The sequence below is a fragment of the Giraffa tippelskirchi genome, chromosome 13, assembly GCF_054371585.1.
Source record: "Giraffa tippelskirchi isolate mGirTip1 chromosome 13, T2T-mGirTip1v1.2.pri, whole genome shotgun sequence".
NCBI classification, from domain to species: domain Eukaryota; kingdom Metazoa; phylum Chordata; class Mammalia; order Artiodactyla; family Giraffidae; genus Giraffa; species Giraffa tippelskirchi.
Window position 1 is genome coordinate 120,169,042 of NC_137287.1, and position 14,801 is coordinate 120,183,842.

Below are 14,801 nucleotides of genomic sequence, written 5' to 3' on the forward strand. Positions count from 1 at the left end.
CCCCTTCTCCTCCTGCCCCCAATCCTTCCCAGCATTAGGGTCTTTTCCAATGAGTCAACTCTTCGCATGAGGTGGCCAAAGTATTGGAGTTTCAGCTTCAACATCAGTCCTTCCAATGAACACCCAGGACTGATCTCCTTTAGGATAGACTGGTTGGATCTTCTTGCGGTCCAAGGGACTCTCAAGAGTCTTCTCCAACACCACGGTTCAAAAGTATCAATTCTTCGGCGCTCAGCTTTCTTCATCGTCCAACTCTCACATCCATACATGACCACTGGAAAAACCATAGCCTTGACTAGATGGACCTTTGTTGGCAGAGTAATGTCTCTGCTTTTCAATATGCTATCTAGGTTGGCCATAACCTTCCTTCCAAGGAGTAAGCGTCTTTTAATTTCATGGCTGCAATCACCATCAGCAGTGATTTTGGAGCCCAAGAAAATAAAGTCTGACACTGTTTCCCCATCTATTTCCCATGAAGTGATGGGACCGGATGCCATGATCTTAGTTTTCTGAATGTTGAGCTTTAAGCCAACTTTTTACCCTCCTCTTTCACTTTCATCAAGAGGCTCTTTAGTTCTTCTTCACTTTCTGCCATAAGGGTGGTGTCATCTGCATATCTGAGGTTATTGATATTTCTCCCGGCAATCTTGATTCCAGCTTGTGTTTCTTCCAGCCCAGCATTTCTCATGATTTACTCTGCATATAAGTTAAATAAGCAGGGTGACAATATACAGCCTTGACGTACATCTTTTCCTATTTGGAACCAGTCTGTTGTTCCATGTCCAGTTCTAACTGTTGCTTCCTGACCTGCATACAGGTTTCTCAAGAGATAGGTCAGATGGTCTGGTATTCCTATCTTTTTTCAGAATTGTCCACAGTTTATTGTGATCCACACAGTCAAAGGCTTTGGCATAGTCAATAAAGCAGAAATAGATGTTTTTCTGGAACTCTCTTGCTTTTTTGATGAGCCAGCGGATGTTGGCAATTTGATCTCTGGTTCCTCTGCCTTTTCTAAAACCAGCTTGAACATCTGCAAGTTCACGGTTCATGTATTGAAGCCTGGCTTGGAGAATTTTGAGCATTACTTTACTAGCGTGTGAGATGAGTGCAACTGTGCGGTAGTTTGAGCATTCTTTGGCATTGCCTTTCTTTGGGATTGGAATGAAAACTGACCTTTTCCAGTCCTGTGGCCACTGCTGAGTTTTCCAGATTTGCTGGCATATTGAGTGCAGTATTTTCAGAGCATCATCTTTGAGGATTTGAAATAGCTCAACTGGAATTCCATCACCTCCACTAGCTTTGTTCATAGTGATGCTTCCTAAGGCCCACTTGACTTCACATTCCAGGATGTCTGGCTCTAGGTGAGTGATCACACCATCGTGATTATGAATTCATAAGAATAATAATTAAAAGGTCAATAATCTATTGGGAGCTATCTATTCCAAGACTGTGCTAGGTCCTTACCTTGCATTATAAGTTTGTTTTCTATGTCTGTGAGTCTTTTTCTGTTTTGTAAAAATAAGTTCATTTGTATCTTCTCTTTAGATTCCACATATAAGCAATATCATATTATATACATCTTTCTCTTTCTGGCTTACTTCACTTAGTATGATCCATGTTGCAGTTTTTGTCAAAGCGGTTCATCCATGTTGTTGTAAATGGCATTATTTCATCACTTTTTTATAGCTGAGTAATGTACCATTATATGTATATATTCCATTGTATGTACATCTTTTTTATCCATTCATCTGTTGATGGACATCTAGGTTGTTTCCGCGTCTTGGCTATTGTAAGTAGTGCTGCAATGAACACTGGGATGCGTGTATCTTTTCAAATTATAGTTTTGGTCTTTTCCAGAATATGCCTGGGAGGGGGATTGCAGGATCACATGGTAACTCTATTTTTATTTTTTTAAGGAATCTCCACACTGTTCTCCATGGTGGCTGCAGCAAATTACATTCCCACCTTTGGTATGGGAGAGTTCCTTTTTCTCCACACCCTCTCTAGTATTTGTTATCTGTAGACTTTTTAATGCTGGCCATTCTGACCAGAGTAAGGTGATAACATCATTGTAGTTTTGATTTGCATTTCTTTAATAGTTATGATGTTGAGCATTTTTTCGTGTACCTGTAGGCCATCTGCATGTCTTCTTTGCAGAAATATCTGTTTAGGTCTTCTGCCCATTTTTTGAGTGGGTAGTTTGTTTTTTGATACTCAGTTATATGAGCTGTTTGTATATTTTGAAAATTAATGCCTTATTGGTTGCGTTGTTTGTAAATATTTTCTTCCATTCTGTAGATTCTCTTTTCATTTTGTTTATGGTTTCCTTTGTTGTGCAAAATCTTTTAAGTTTAATTAGGTCCCATTTGTTTATTTTTTTTTTATATCCATTACTCTAGGAGATGGACCTGAAAAGATATTGCTGCACCTTATGTCAAAGAGTGTTCTGCCTATGTTTTCCTCTAGGAATTTTATAATAGCCAGTCTTACATCTAGTCTTTAATCCATTTTGAGTTTGCTTTTGTATAGGTGTTAGAGACGATTCTAATTTCATTTTTTTACGTGCAGTTGTCCAGTTTTTCAGCACCACTTATTGAGGAGACTGTCTTTTCTCCATTGTATATTCTTGCCTTCTTTGTCATAGTTAAATTGACTATACGTGTATGGGTTTATTTCTGGACAAGGTGGGCCCTTTTAAAGATGAGGGTTTATGACATTGAGTATGAAGTAAGACATGCTTCACCTGGGGTCAATGAGAACATCTGGGTACCTGGGGCCAGCAGGAAGCATAGTGACCTCTAACAGTGCATTCTAACCACCTACCTCTGACGTCAGAGACAACAGAGAGGCTGGGATACAGAGAGGGAAGGGGGTCTGCCCCTGAGCAAACACACAGGTAGTGGCAGCGCCGGGCTTCAAGAGAAGTGTCTCTGCAGGTAAAGAAACAGAAAGAACCAATATGCAGGGGACCCCAGGACCCCCTCACTCATGGGCCGGATATCAGGACTCCCTCCAGCTCCTCTGTAAGCCGCCGTGATGGCGGAGATGCCCAAAGGGTCCCCAGGCGTGCTGTGACTGGGTGAGGAACCTGGTCCACAGGGCAGAGGGGAGGGGGAAGCACACACCCTCTTTCTTCCGTGGCTACACCCCGAAGTGGGAGCCTTCGCTTCCACCACCATCCCATTGGCTGGAACGTGGCCACATGGGCACCCCTGGCTGCAAGGAGGGTGGGGTCATGTGGTCATTCTCGGTGGCCATGTGCCCAGTGAAAGTGGGGGTGCTAGCATCAAAAAGGAAGAGGCAAAAGTTACTATCAGGAGATAAATACCGATTCCGCCACAAGGCTGAGAGAAGAGAAAACGGAGACCTCTGTCACCGGCATGGGGCTGGAGGTAGAAATAAACAGCCCCTTCTGGGGGAAGGATATGAAAACATCCATCACACGCATGGTTAATAGCTTCATCAGATTCTCATCTCCTTCCTCCTTCCTAAGAGGAACCCTCCTTTGGTCAAGATCACAAAGTACTTGGCTAAAAATTTCAATCTCCCAGTCTCCCCTTGAGACCATGAATTTGAGCAGAAATCTGCTGGGGATTTCTGGAAGAGCTTTCAACTTTCTGATAGAAATGCTCTCCCTTCTTGCTTCTCTGGTCTTCTTCCTACTGGAAGCTCAGGAGTTTCTGCAGCGGCATCTGTCAACTAGGACAAGCGGGCATCCAGGGGGAGCCTGCGTCTTAGTCATGACACTGAGCCCCTACCATCTGTGGACTGCCTACTGCAGACCTCCTTCTAGCAGAGAAAAGCAAACCCTTTGTCTGTTTAACCCTCTTTGCTCTGGCCGTTTGGGGTCTCCCCGGCCTGCCTGTTTGCTCTCTGCCCTTGTATATTATAGGGAGGCTCGCTGCTGGGAGTGCTTTGCCCACATGGACACAGTTCATGGCTGATCCCACCATCCCAAGGAAAGGCCCCTTAGGGAAGGAGGAAGGAACCTGTGTTTCTGACAGTCTTTATCGTGATCCTTTATCTGTAAATGCAAAACAACTTTCAGGGGATCTCAGGACATTTGGAAAAAACAAACATCACAAAAGGGAAGGATCAAAATGGATAAACTGGTCACTTAGAAACAGCAGAGAGTATTCAAAGAGGTGAAGAAGAACTATGTTCATTCTACCTGAACCTTAGGAGGATTCAAGAGACTTGCATCCACGAGACCAGGTTGTTATGAAAATGGAGTAATCAGAGAAGCACGAATCATGTTTGAGAATGAGAAATAGGATGACATTTAAAAATTTCCATGAGTGGACTGAGAAATAAGACATAGCCAATGATGAAGTTAGTGATCTGGAATACGGAATTGAAAAAACATCTCCCAGAACATAAAGAGACAAAGCTGGAAAATGTAGAGAAAATATGAGACAAGGAGGATAAATCCAGGAGTTTCAGCTGCTGTAAAATGGGATTTTCAAAATAAGAGAGAGAGTGGAGGGGAGGAAATAATAAAAGAGATGAAAAGAACATTTCTGGGCACTCCAGGAAAGACTTGAGTCCTTAGGTTACATGTGGAAAGACTTGAGTCCTTAGGTTACATGTTTCCCCTGGTTGCATTTATGATGCATACCTACAGACATCCAGGGAAATTTTAAAACATTAAGAATAAAAAGGCTACTCTATAGGCTTTTGGAAATCATAATCTTTAAAGTGATAAGTTACCAAAGATTGAGAACCAGATTAACACCAGATTCATCATCTACCTGGATGCCAGAAGATGATGGGGATATGAATTCCATGTTCTGAGGGTAAAAAATTCTTAAAACATGTATATTGCCATATGTGACTATTTCACAGCCCAAGTATGATGCGTGAAACAGGGCACGCAAAGCCAGTGCACTGGGACATCCCAGAGGGATGGGATGGGGAGGGAGGTGGAAGGGGGGTCAGGACAGGGAGATACATGTACACTCGTGGCTGATTCATGTTGATGTATGGCAAAAACCACCACAGTATTGTAAAGTAATTAGCATCCAATTAAAACAAATAAATTTAATAAAATATTACATGGAAAAGAATTTTCTCAATCTAGGGTTATTTATGTAGCCAAACCAAATAAAGATATTCTTAGGCATTCAAGAATTTAAAAATTCACCATCCATGTACTCTATTTGAAAAAGTTATCCAAGGATTTATATCAGCCTCCTGAAAAAAAAACTAAGAGGAGGGCATATATATTATTTAAAAGTGTCAGTTGACAATTATACAGAAGAGTCAAAAGAATACTAGAAAGAAACTAGAAGACTGTGGGTTAGACTTGACACTTGGAAAATTCTCTTTTGAGCAGTAAACTTTCAGTGACTCGGAATCACATTTCGTTCTTCATGGATCCCTTCACACTTAATACTGTTTACTTGGTGATGTTTCAGGGCTACTTATTAGTTCACAGTTTGTAGAGTCAGCCTATTGGCAGTTGTATATTTTTTCCAGCTATGGTTTTTCCGATAGTCATGTACGGATGTGAGTGTTGGCCCATAAAGAAGGCTGAGTGCCAAAGAATTGATGCTTTTGAATTGTGGTGCTGGAGAAGACTCTTGAGAGTCCCTTGAACAGCAAGGAGATCAAACCAGTCAATCCTAAAGAAAATGAATCCTGAATATTCATTGGAAGGACTGATGCTGAAGCTGAAGCTCCAATACTTTGGCCACCTGATGCAAAGAGCTGACTCATTGGAAAAGACCCTGATGCTGGGAAAGATTGAGGGCAGGAGTAGAAGGGGGCAGCAGAGGATGAGATGCTTAGATAGCATCATTGACTCCATGGACATGAGTTTGAGGAAACTCCGGGAGATAGTGAAGGACAGGGAAGCCTGGTGTGCTGCAATCTGTGGGGCTGCAAAGAGTCAGACACTGCTTAGCGACTGAACAACAACTGACAGTTCAAAGAAGATTTAGTTCTAAATTCTAGAACAGAATAATGAGAAATAATAGTAACACACTGAGACAGTATATAGCAGGCACTATTCCAAGCACTTAGCATGAATTAATGATTTTTATCTGCATGAAAACTTTGTGAAGCAGAGACTATCAGTATCCTCATTTTTACTGATAAGGAATCTGGAACACAGAGAGGTTAAGTAACTTGTCCAAAATCATCCAGCAAAAAGTGGCAGAGGTGGGATTTGAATTCACACATACTGACCTCAGGGTCTGCAAAGTGAAACTAATGTAACTAACGTGCTTAGGAAACAAGAGGTAACAACACACAAGTCAGAATCACTGCACTAATTTCTTTATCTTTCAACAGAAGGAATTGTTCAATACCATCTAAAAGAATCCGTCTGCAATGCGGGAGACCTGGGTTCAATCCCTGGGTTGGGAAGATCCCCTGGAGAAGGGAATGGCAACCCACTCCAGCATTCTTGCCTGGAGAATCCCCAATGAACAGGGGAGCGTGGTGGGCTACAGTCCATGGGGTCGCGGAGAGTCAGACATGACTGAGTGACTAAGCACAGCAAGGATAGATAATCCGGAAGTAGAAGCAGACATATTGTTACAGGCAAACTACCGTCAGAAACACTAGGAAACCTGAGCCAAGACTTGACACCCCTGGGGAGGGGGCCGGAGAGGTCTCTGGTGGAAGAAGACTTCTCGTGTTACACTTTACTTTTTGCACCCCCCTGCCCCGTTCAGATATTTATACCCTGAGATATTACATTTGTCTTCATGTTTGCAGCTAATACTTCTTTCTCACCGTTGAAAAAAATGTTTTATTATGTATTATTGCTGTTATTTTAGAAACAAGTTCAATTTTCCCCCAGATTAATTCTCTAAATGTGTTGCATCATCTTGACAACCTTGAGCGGAAGTTGCACCTTTTGGAGTAACGCTCATGGTTATCTGCGTGAAAACTTTGTGAAGCAGAGACTATCAGTATCCTCATTTTTACCAATAAGGAATCTGGAACACAGAGAGGTGTGTGGCTCCACATGAGGAGCAGGGGGCAATCTGGAGCCCACCTCTGGCAGCCAGCTCAGCCTGTCCCCTCAGTTGTGTCCAGTCGCCTGTCCCCTCAGTTGTGTCCAGTCAAGCCTCCCTCCCACTCCCAGGAAAAGTCTGTCTGGCAAAGTCTTCCAAGTTCAGAACCTTGGCAGATGCAGTTTTCCAGAAGGAAGCCCACGACTCCTGGGCAATGGCTGTGTTTGTCCCTCTCCTACAGGGCAAGGGTGTTGGACGGTGGGCCCTGGGAGAACGTAGAGGAGGACTTGCTGACACTGCGACCCGAACCATCAGCGGGGGTGTTTGGGACATTTGTGACCCCCCGCCTAGGTCTGGCAGGGTCCTCCAGCTCCCTGGAAGGTTTTGGGGGGTGGAGGTCCCTGCAATGTCGGGGTCTCTTCACACACACCCCCCACGACTGCTCCCTGGGTCTGCAACCTTTTGGCCTCCTGTGTCCCCCACTCATCAGCGCCCAACTCCCAGAGCCCCCTTCTGGAGCCACCGACCCAGCCACAGGCCCGTCGAGGGTTCCAGACTCTGCCCGAAGCAACTGCATCCATGTGGTTCTCGCCGTGAGTCATGGTGGGTCTGCACCGCCTTCCTATCTAGGGAGCCGGAGATCGCCTTTAATTCCCTCCAGCTGGGCCCTTCAGGGCTGAGGTAATCTGTTCTGGCGCAAGAGGAAAGCAGAGAGTTTGTTGTGTCTTTGTTTCATTCAAATGGTTTGGGTGATGACTCACTCAATTTCTCCTTTCTTTCTTTTTAAACCAGGGCACCGTCTAGAAGTCGTTTTTGATTAGAAGTTGACCTCAGAAGTATGCACGCATCATTTTGAAAACATCCGCCAGCACCACAGAGACCGACTCAGAATGAGAAGGGACGCGGCGGACGGAGGCCAGGACCGGGGCCTTCCCACACGGCCCTCGGTGTGGGGGGGCCGCTGGCCTCAATCAAAGTTGGGGTGCCGTCCCCCATCAGCTCCCCGGGTACCCGCACTGAGCTGGGGCCAGCGGGGGGAGACAGGGACGATTGTCATCATTGTGGTCGTCGTCATGACGCCGGCCGATATTACTGAGTCATTGCAGACCACGCCGTTCTCATGGAGCTGTCTGCTCTAGCAGCATCCTGTCAGGCAGGCACCCCTGGACTTTGTGGTCTGAGTGGCATTGTCGGGTACTTCTCAGGACCTGGGAGGTCAGGGTGGAAGGTCAAAGCCCCTGACCCACTTGGGCGGGACTACCTGGCGTCGGGATCGGAGGTCCCGTTAGGAACACAAAGCCCAAGGCAAAGCCTGCTCAGCCCTGTGGGAGAAGCTCTGAACCGGAGAGGTGGCAAAGGGTGGTCAAAGGTGGTGAGCAGGGCGTGAGTGGGGTTCAAGGTCAGCGGCGACAGGAGAGGGGAGCGGGAGGTTGGCCACACGGGCTGGAGAGCAGCAGAAAGCTGAGGCTGACCAAGATCAGTTGCATGTACGTGTGCTCAGTCGTGTCTGACTCTTTGAGACTTCATAGACTATAGCCTGCCAGGCCCCTCTGTCCATGGGATTTTTCCGTGGTAAAAATAGCGGAGTGGGTTGCCATTTCCTTCTCCAGGGGATCTTCCTCACCCAGGGATCGAACCTGTGTCTCCTGCATTGGAAGGTAGATTCTTCACCCCTGAACCCCCTGGGAAGACCGACCACAGTCTTGGTTCTGATTATCTGCTGTCCACTCTGTGCCATGTGGTCTGCGAAGACAGGTGGGCATGAAGCCTTCATTTCCCCGAGAGCCTGCAGGCTGTTGGAAGGGACCAGGCTGGGAGCAATCGCCTCCAACCAGGGGATTCTGGGAAGCTCCCACTGAGGGGCGGCTTTGGCCTTAGGCAGGGTGGGGGTGGGGGCCTGCACAGGAGGGAAGCAAGCACCCGTGTGTTTAGCTGAGAGACACACCCGTGAGGAAGACGGTGGCTGCATTTGGCAGGGGTGTGGGCTGAGAGAAAGGGGGGATCCTAGGGACTCCAAAAGGTGGGACAGAAAATACTGTGAAGGTCTGCTCACGGTAGCAATGTTGACTGATACAGCCAGAGAGGCCTGGCGTCAGGCATCCCTGCCCCAGGGAGAGGCAAGTGCCCCAAAGGCCTGGAAGGCTGAGCTGACTGCCCCACCTGTGGGAGCAGCTCCTTGGATGGCACCCCTACTGTCCGCATCTTGTGAGCCCTCCTGTGAGGTGTTTGAATATCGATGAGCCGGTGGCTAGTGGTCAAGAATCCACCTGCCAATGCAGGAGACACAAGAGACGTGGGTTTGATCCCCAGGTCAGGAAGATCCCCTGGAGGAGGAGATGGCAACCCACTCCAGTCTTCTTGCCTGGACAGTCCCACGGATGGTGGAGCCTGGCGGGCTTCAGTCTGTGGGCAAAGCGTCAGGCATGACTTAGCAACTAAACAACAAACCACCTGTGGGTGGCCAATGTGTCTCTTTCCTGGGGCTGCTATAAAAAATTGCCACCAACTGACTAGCGTAAAACAACCCAAATCTGTTTTCTTTCAGACCTGGAGGCTGGAAGTCCAAAATCAAAGTGTCCAGCAGGCCACGGTCCCTCTGACGGCTCCAGCTAGGAAGGACTCCCTCATTGCTTTTTCCAGCCTCTGGAGGCTCCAGGGGCTCCTTGGCTCATAGCAGCCCAACCCTAGTTTCTGCCCCCATCTTCGCGAGGCCGTCTCTGGGTCTCTGCCTGACACTTGGCACTGGGTTTAGGCCCCACCCCCACCCCCAGATAATCCAGGACGATCGTGAGGTCACCGATAATGCCAAGGATGCTTTTTCCAAATAAGGTAACTTTCACAGGTTCCTGGTGGACACTCGTGGGGTCTGAGGTATGCATGCATGTTAAAGTCACTTCAGTTGTGTCCAACTCTGCGACCCCATGGGCTGTAGCCCGCCAGGCTCCTCTATCCATGGGATTCTCTAGGTAAGAACACTGGAGTGGGTTGCCTTGCCCTCCTCCAGATCTTCCTGACCCAGGGATCGAACCTGTGTCTCTTACATCTCCTGCACTGGCAGGCGGGTTCTTTACCTGTAGAGCCGCCAGGAGGCCCCATTTAACCTGCGACCGTCAGTAAGGCCTATTTCCCCCCATTAAGTGGGAGCTTCCTGAGAATGGAAACTGGGCCTCCCTCCCTCCCTCCCTTCCTTCCAGAAATATCGAGGGAACACCTGCCATGGTCCAGGCCCAGTGCTGGGCCCCAGGGAGACTGAAGCAGTGCAAACATATCCATTACCTGCCTTCGCAGAGCTGACTTTGCAGTGGGGGAGGCAGACCCAGCAGAAACGAACATTCCCGCAGGCTGCAGGTAGAGCTGCAAAGGAAAGCAGGGAGGGGCAGGACCAGCAGGGTTGGGGGCTGACGAGGGCGGGATGGGTGGACCAGCTTCAACCAGGGAGGTCACGGAAGATGTGACACTTGGGCCGGACCCCAGATGCTGAGAGGGACCAGGCTGGAAGCCCCCCTCACTTCCTGGCCGTGTGTGATCTCGGCCAGTTGCTGCACTCCTCTGTGCCTCAGTTTCCTCGTATGTAGAGTGCTGACGGCAACAACACGGTCTCCTGGAGCCATCCCGAGGGCTCGGTGAGTGAACCCGTGAGGTGCCTCACAACCACAGGATTCCTAGAACTTGCTTCATAAGCCACAGCTAATCCTGAGGAATACCTAAATGTTAACGCTCTTGCACACAAGCAGAGCCATGCACCAAAAACTTTTGTTAGTAATTTGAGGAATATGTATTTAAAAAAACAAAAAAAAAGACCCCAAAAGTAGTCATCACATCACATCCCAAAGCAGAGCTCCTGGCGTGCATGCTCAGTCGCTTCAGTCGCGTCCGACACTGCGACCCCGTGGACTGTAGTTTTCAGTGTCCAGGCTCCTCTGTCCATGGGATTCTCCAGGCAAGAATACTGGAGTGGGTTGCTGTTTCCTTCTCCAGGGGATCTTTCCCAGCCCAGGGACCGAACTCGAGTCTCTTATGTCTCCTGTGATGGCAGGTGGGTTCTTTACCACTAGAGCCACCTGGGAAGCCCCTTAGACCTCCTTACTCTTTCCTTATCTTACCTCTTAAGAATGGGGCTTGTTTGAATCAGGTGGGAGGCTGGGATAGAAACCCTATTTTCTTTAGGGTTTAGGGCTTTAAAATCTTCAGAGAGGCCTAGCAAATGTCCTGGGGGATGTTGGCCAGTGTTTTGGGCAGAGCGAGCTGAGTCCTTGGGACCTCGGGACCAGCTAGCGGAGCCAGGGGCTCCTCCTACGTTGTGTTGATGCGGCAGATGGACGGAGATCAGGCGAAAGGTGGTCCTGGAGTGAGATGCCGAGGACAGGCAGAGAGGCGGGGGAGAGGGGGCCTTATAGGAGGCCCAGGGAGAGCCCCGGGCCCCAGGGCCAGCGTCTCCTCCCGCCTGGGCCTCCGGGACCCGTCCCTCTAGGGGGCAGCAGGGCTCCACCGAGTGTCTCCGTCTCGGGAAACGCTCCTCGTCTTACTAACAGAATGTGCCCCAGTATCAGCATCAGGAAAATTTCTGCACAGACTTTGCCTTGGCTGGGCCCAGAGGATGTCTCTTTTCACCTTCGGACGTTTGAGGGGGAAATGCTCATTAGGAAGAAAAGTATTTAATGTCACGGTAACATGTGAACGGTTCCTAAACACAGAAGCCGACAGCTGTACCCACTTAGCGAGCACGTTGGGGTTCCAGCTGGCAGGAGTTCACCCCTCTCCAGCCTGGCCTGGGAAGGAAGCTGGATTTCTAAGACTTATAATATTCACAGGGAGAAGACGTGCGTTTCTGCACTAGTGTTCATGGCCAGGTTTGGGTTTTTAGACCCTCCAAACAAACCTCCTTGAGCAGATCTTCCCCACCCTTCTTAGGGGGCACCTCGTCCTCTTCCTCTCTTACTGGGGAACCAGGACAGGCCCCGGCTGTGTTTTGATGTAACCCTGGGACAGTGCTGATCTGAGGTTCATGGGCAGCACCTCCTCATGGTGTGGCCTCTGGGGGCAGGGGTTACAGGTACCTGCGTGGGGCGCACACAGACCTGGTTCAGGTCCTACCTCTGCCACTTCATGCCGTGTGGTCATCAGCGGGGGTCCTCCTGGAGCCTCGCACGTGGCCTAAAGAACAAGGAGAGACCCGGCCCGCAGGGTGACTCATCCAGGCTTCGTGGGGTGCCAGGCCCACCCTGACACTCACCGCCCCACCGCCAGCCACCCTACCAGCTCCCATCCCCCCGCCTACTCCAGCCTCCTTGCGTCTTCTGTGGCACTTGTCACTCATCTCCATCCCTCCTGTTCAGGGTTTACAGTCTGTCTCCTGCCGGAATGTGAGCTCTCCCCTGCTGTAGCCAGAACACATCCTCAGCATCAGTAAATACTGTTGAGTACACATGTGAGCGAATAGGAGCTCTCACCCAGCTATCAGGCCTCAGTTTCCCTGGATGCGCACTGAGGATGGAGCTACTGAGGAAAGTCTCCAGGTGCTTCTGGATGGATCCTGTGAGCAAACCGGTGTCTAAGCACCCGGCCCAGGCACTCAGCAGATGCACGCTCATGTCCCTGGTTGTCAGATTTCCAATGTTGTGTGCGGCTTTTTTGAAAAATTCTTACTGATGGTTCATTTCTTCCAACCCAGTCATTTTATATTTTATTTATTTATGTATTTATTTTCCGCATGCTGGGTCTTCATTGCTGCACATGGGCTTTCCCCTCATTGTGGCGGGCGGGGGCTACTCGAGTTGCAGTGCTCAGGCTCCTCACTGCAGTGGCTTCTCTTGTGGCAGAGCATGGGCTCGAGGACTCGAGGGCTCCGTAACTGTGGCTGCCGGACTCTAGAGCACAGGTTCGGTAGTTGTGGCACACGGCTTGGTTGCTCCACTGCATGTGGGATCTCCCCAGATCAGGGATTGAACCCGTCTCCTGCATTGGCAGGTGGATTCTTTGCCGCTGAGCTGCCAGGGAAGAAGCCCTGTCTGTGGCTTTATAATACAGTCAGGAGAATCACCACCCCCAGTCCCCCAAGGGCAGCCACCATTTACACAGACTCACCCAGTGACGCCCACGTGGGGTCTTGGCACGTTGAATGTTTCTGCACACCAGCTGGGGTAGGCCCAGGGAGGAGAACCCTGAGGTCCAGAGAAGTGGGCTCATGGGCCCGTGGAAGTGATGTGTGGAGCTTAGGACTGTGTCCGCTCTCCTGAGTGAAGCAGGTGGGGGTGCTCAGTGGGGGAGGAGCTGGTCCGTGGTGGGTAACAGGCACCCCCTGTGGTGGCCAAGAACATGGGCTCCTGAGGCACACACGTGGACGTGGCCATGAGTCCCAGCCGGGCTGCTTTCCCACTGGGCGGCCTCAGCGGGTGACTTCACACCTCTGAGGCTCAGTTTCCTGTCAGGCGGGGTGACGGGAGCCCGCCACTCTGAGGGCTGGGGTGAGAACGTAACAAGCACAGCAATGAGCGCTGTTACTGTGCTGAGTTCAGAGCTGAGCAGAGGAGGTGAAGGACGCACAGTAATGGCCCCTGAAGACATCCACGTCCTAGAACCTGGAACCCGTGAATGGATGCCACCTCGAGAGGGGGGGTTAAGGTTGCAGCTGGAATTAAGCTTGCTAGTCAGCTGACCTCACGGTCAGGAGACTGGCCTGGGGTACCCGCGTGGGTCCAGTGGAACCACAAGAGCCCGTAAACGTGGACGAGGGAGGCGGCAAGGAAGGCTGGACCTGGCACTGCTGGTGCTGAAGACTGAGGAAGGGGTCGTGAGCCAAGGAGTGTGGGTGGCCCCCAGAAGCTGGAAAAGGCGGGAAAAATCCTTGAGCTTCCAGATGGAACGCAGCCGTGGCAGGACCTTGACTGTAGGCTTCTGACCTCCCAAACTATAAGGTGATAATGCTCTGCTGCTTTAAGGCATAAGTTTGTGGCAATTTGTTAGCACAGTGACAAGAAACTCAGAGGAGGAGAAGGACCCATCTCACAAGGCAAACTACAGCTGGGCTTCCCTGGGGGGCTCAGTGGCAGACTCGACCTGGGTCACCCTCCTCGGAGCAGAACTTAGCATCAGTTGAAGACCGCTGACAGTGGTGGTGGGGGGTGGGGGGCGGTGAATGCTCGTAGAACCCAGGCCCTTTGTAAATGAAAAGACTGTCCAGATTATCAGCATTTCAGAGTGAGGTGTCCCCAGAATTAGTCCTGAGCAATGTTCTGCTCCACATGGCCCCATGGGTCAGTCAGGTAGGAAATGCTTTTTTTCCATCTTTTAAACAGCCGCGGTACTCTTTGTCTCTGAGAGGTTCTGAAGTCTGCAGCAAAAAACAAGAAAAGCTTTCTAACTTCAATTCGGCACTTCCAAAGATATCATACTGTAAACCTGCTTCCCCAGTCTCTTCCCCATGTAGCGTCTGCTAACAGCTCACGAAGTTTGTGTTTGGTGGATGGGCTGATCTAATCAAATCAATTCATGAGACAAATGGAGAAATCGAAGCCCAAAGAGGTGGAGGGGCACTGGAGAAGCAGTGCGGCTCAGAGGGGAGAACGTGGGCTTCAGAGTCAAAGAGACGGGGCTGTGCGGCTGGGCTCTGCTGTAGCCAGGCGCATGGCCATGGGGAAGTCATGCCACCTCTCAGGGCCTCTGGTTCCTGATGAGTAAAATGTAGGTAAGAGACCTTCTTGGCAGAATACTGTGAATGACTGTCTCCATCCGTTTGGGATGTTATAACCAAGTACCATGGTGGGGAGGGGGAGATGCTTGTGAACAATAGAAATTTATTTCTCACAATTCCAGAGGCAGGGAGTCTGAGACCAGGAT

At 49.6% G+C, this 14,801-nt stretch overlaps 1 long non-coding RNA gene across 1 annotated transcript in view; it reads left to right on the forward strand.

The window, feature by feature from the left end:
* Positions 1–9,651, forward strand: part of LOC145533256 (uncharacterized) — a 62,836-nt gene extending 53,185 nt beyond the window's left edge. Inside the window, exons 3-4 of the long non-coding RNA XR_014073947.1 lie at positions 7,758–8,289; positions 8,801–9,651. This is a non-coding gene — a long non-coding RNA (uncharacterized LOC145533256). The remainder of the gene's footprint in view (positions 1–7,757; positions 8,290–8,800) is intronic.
* Positions 9,652–14,801: the final 5,150 nt, after the last annotated feature.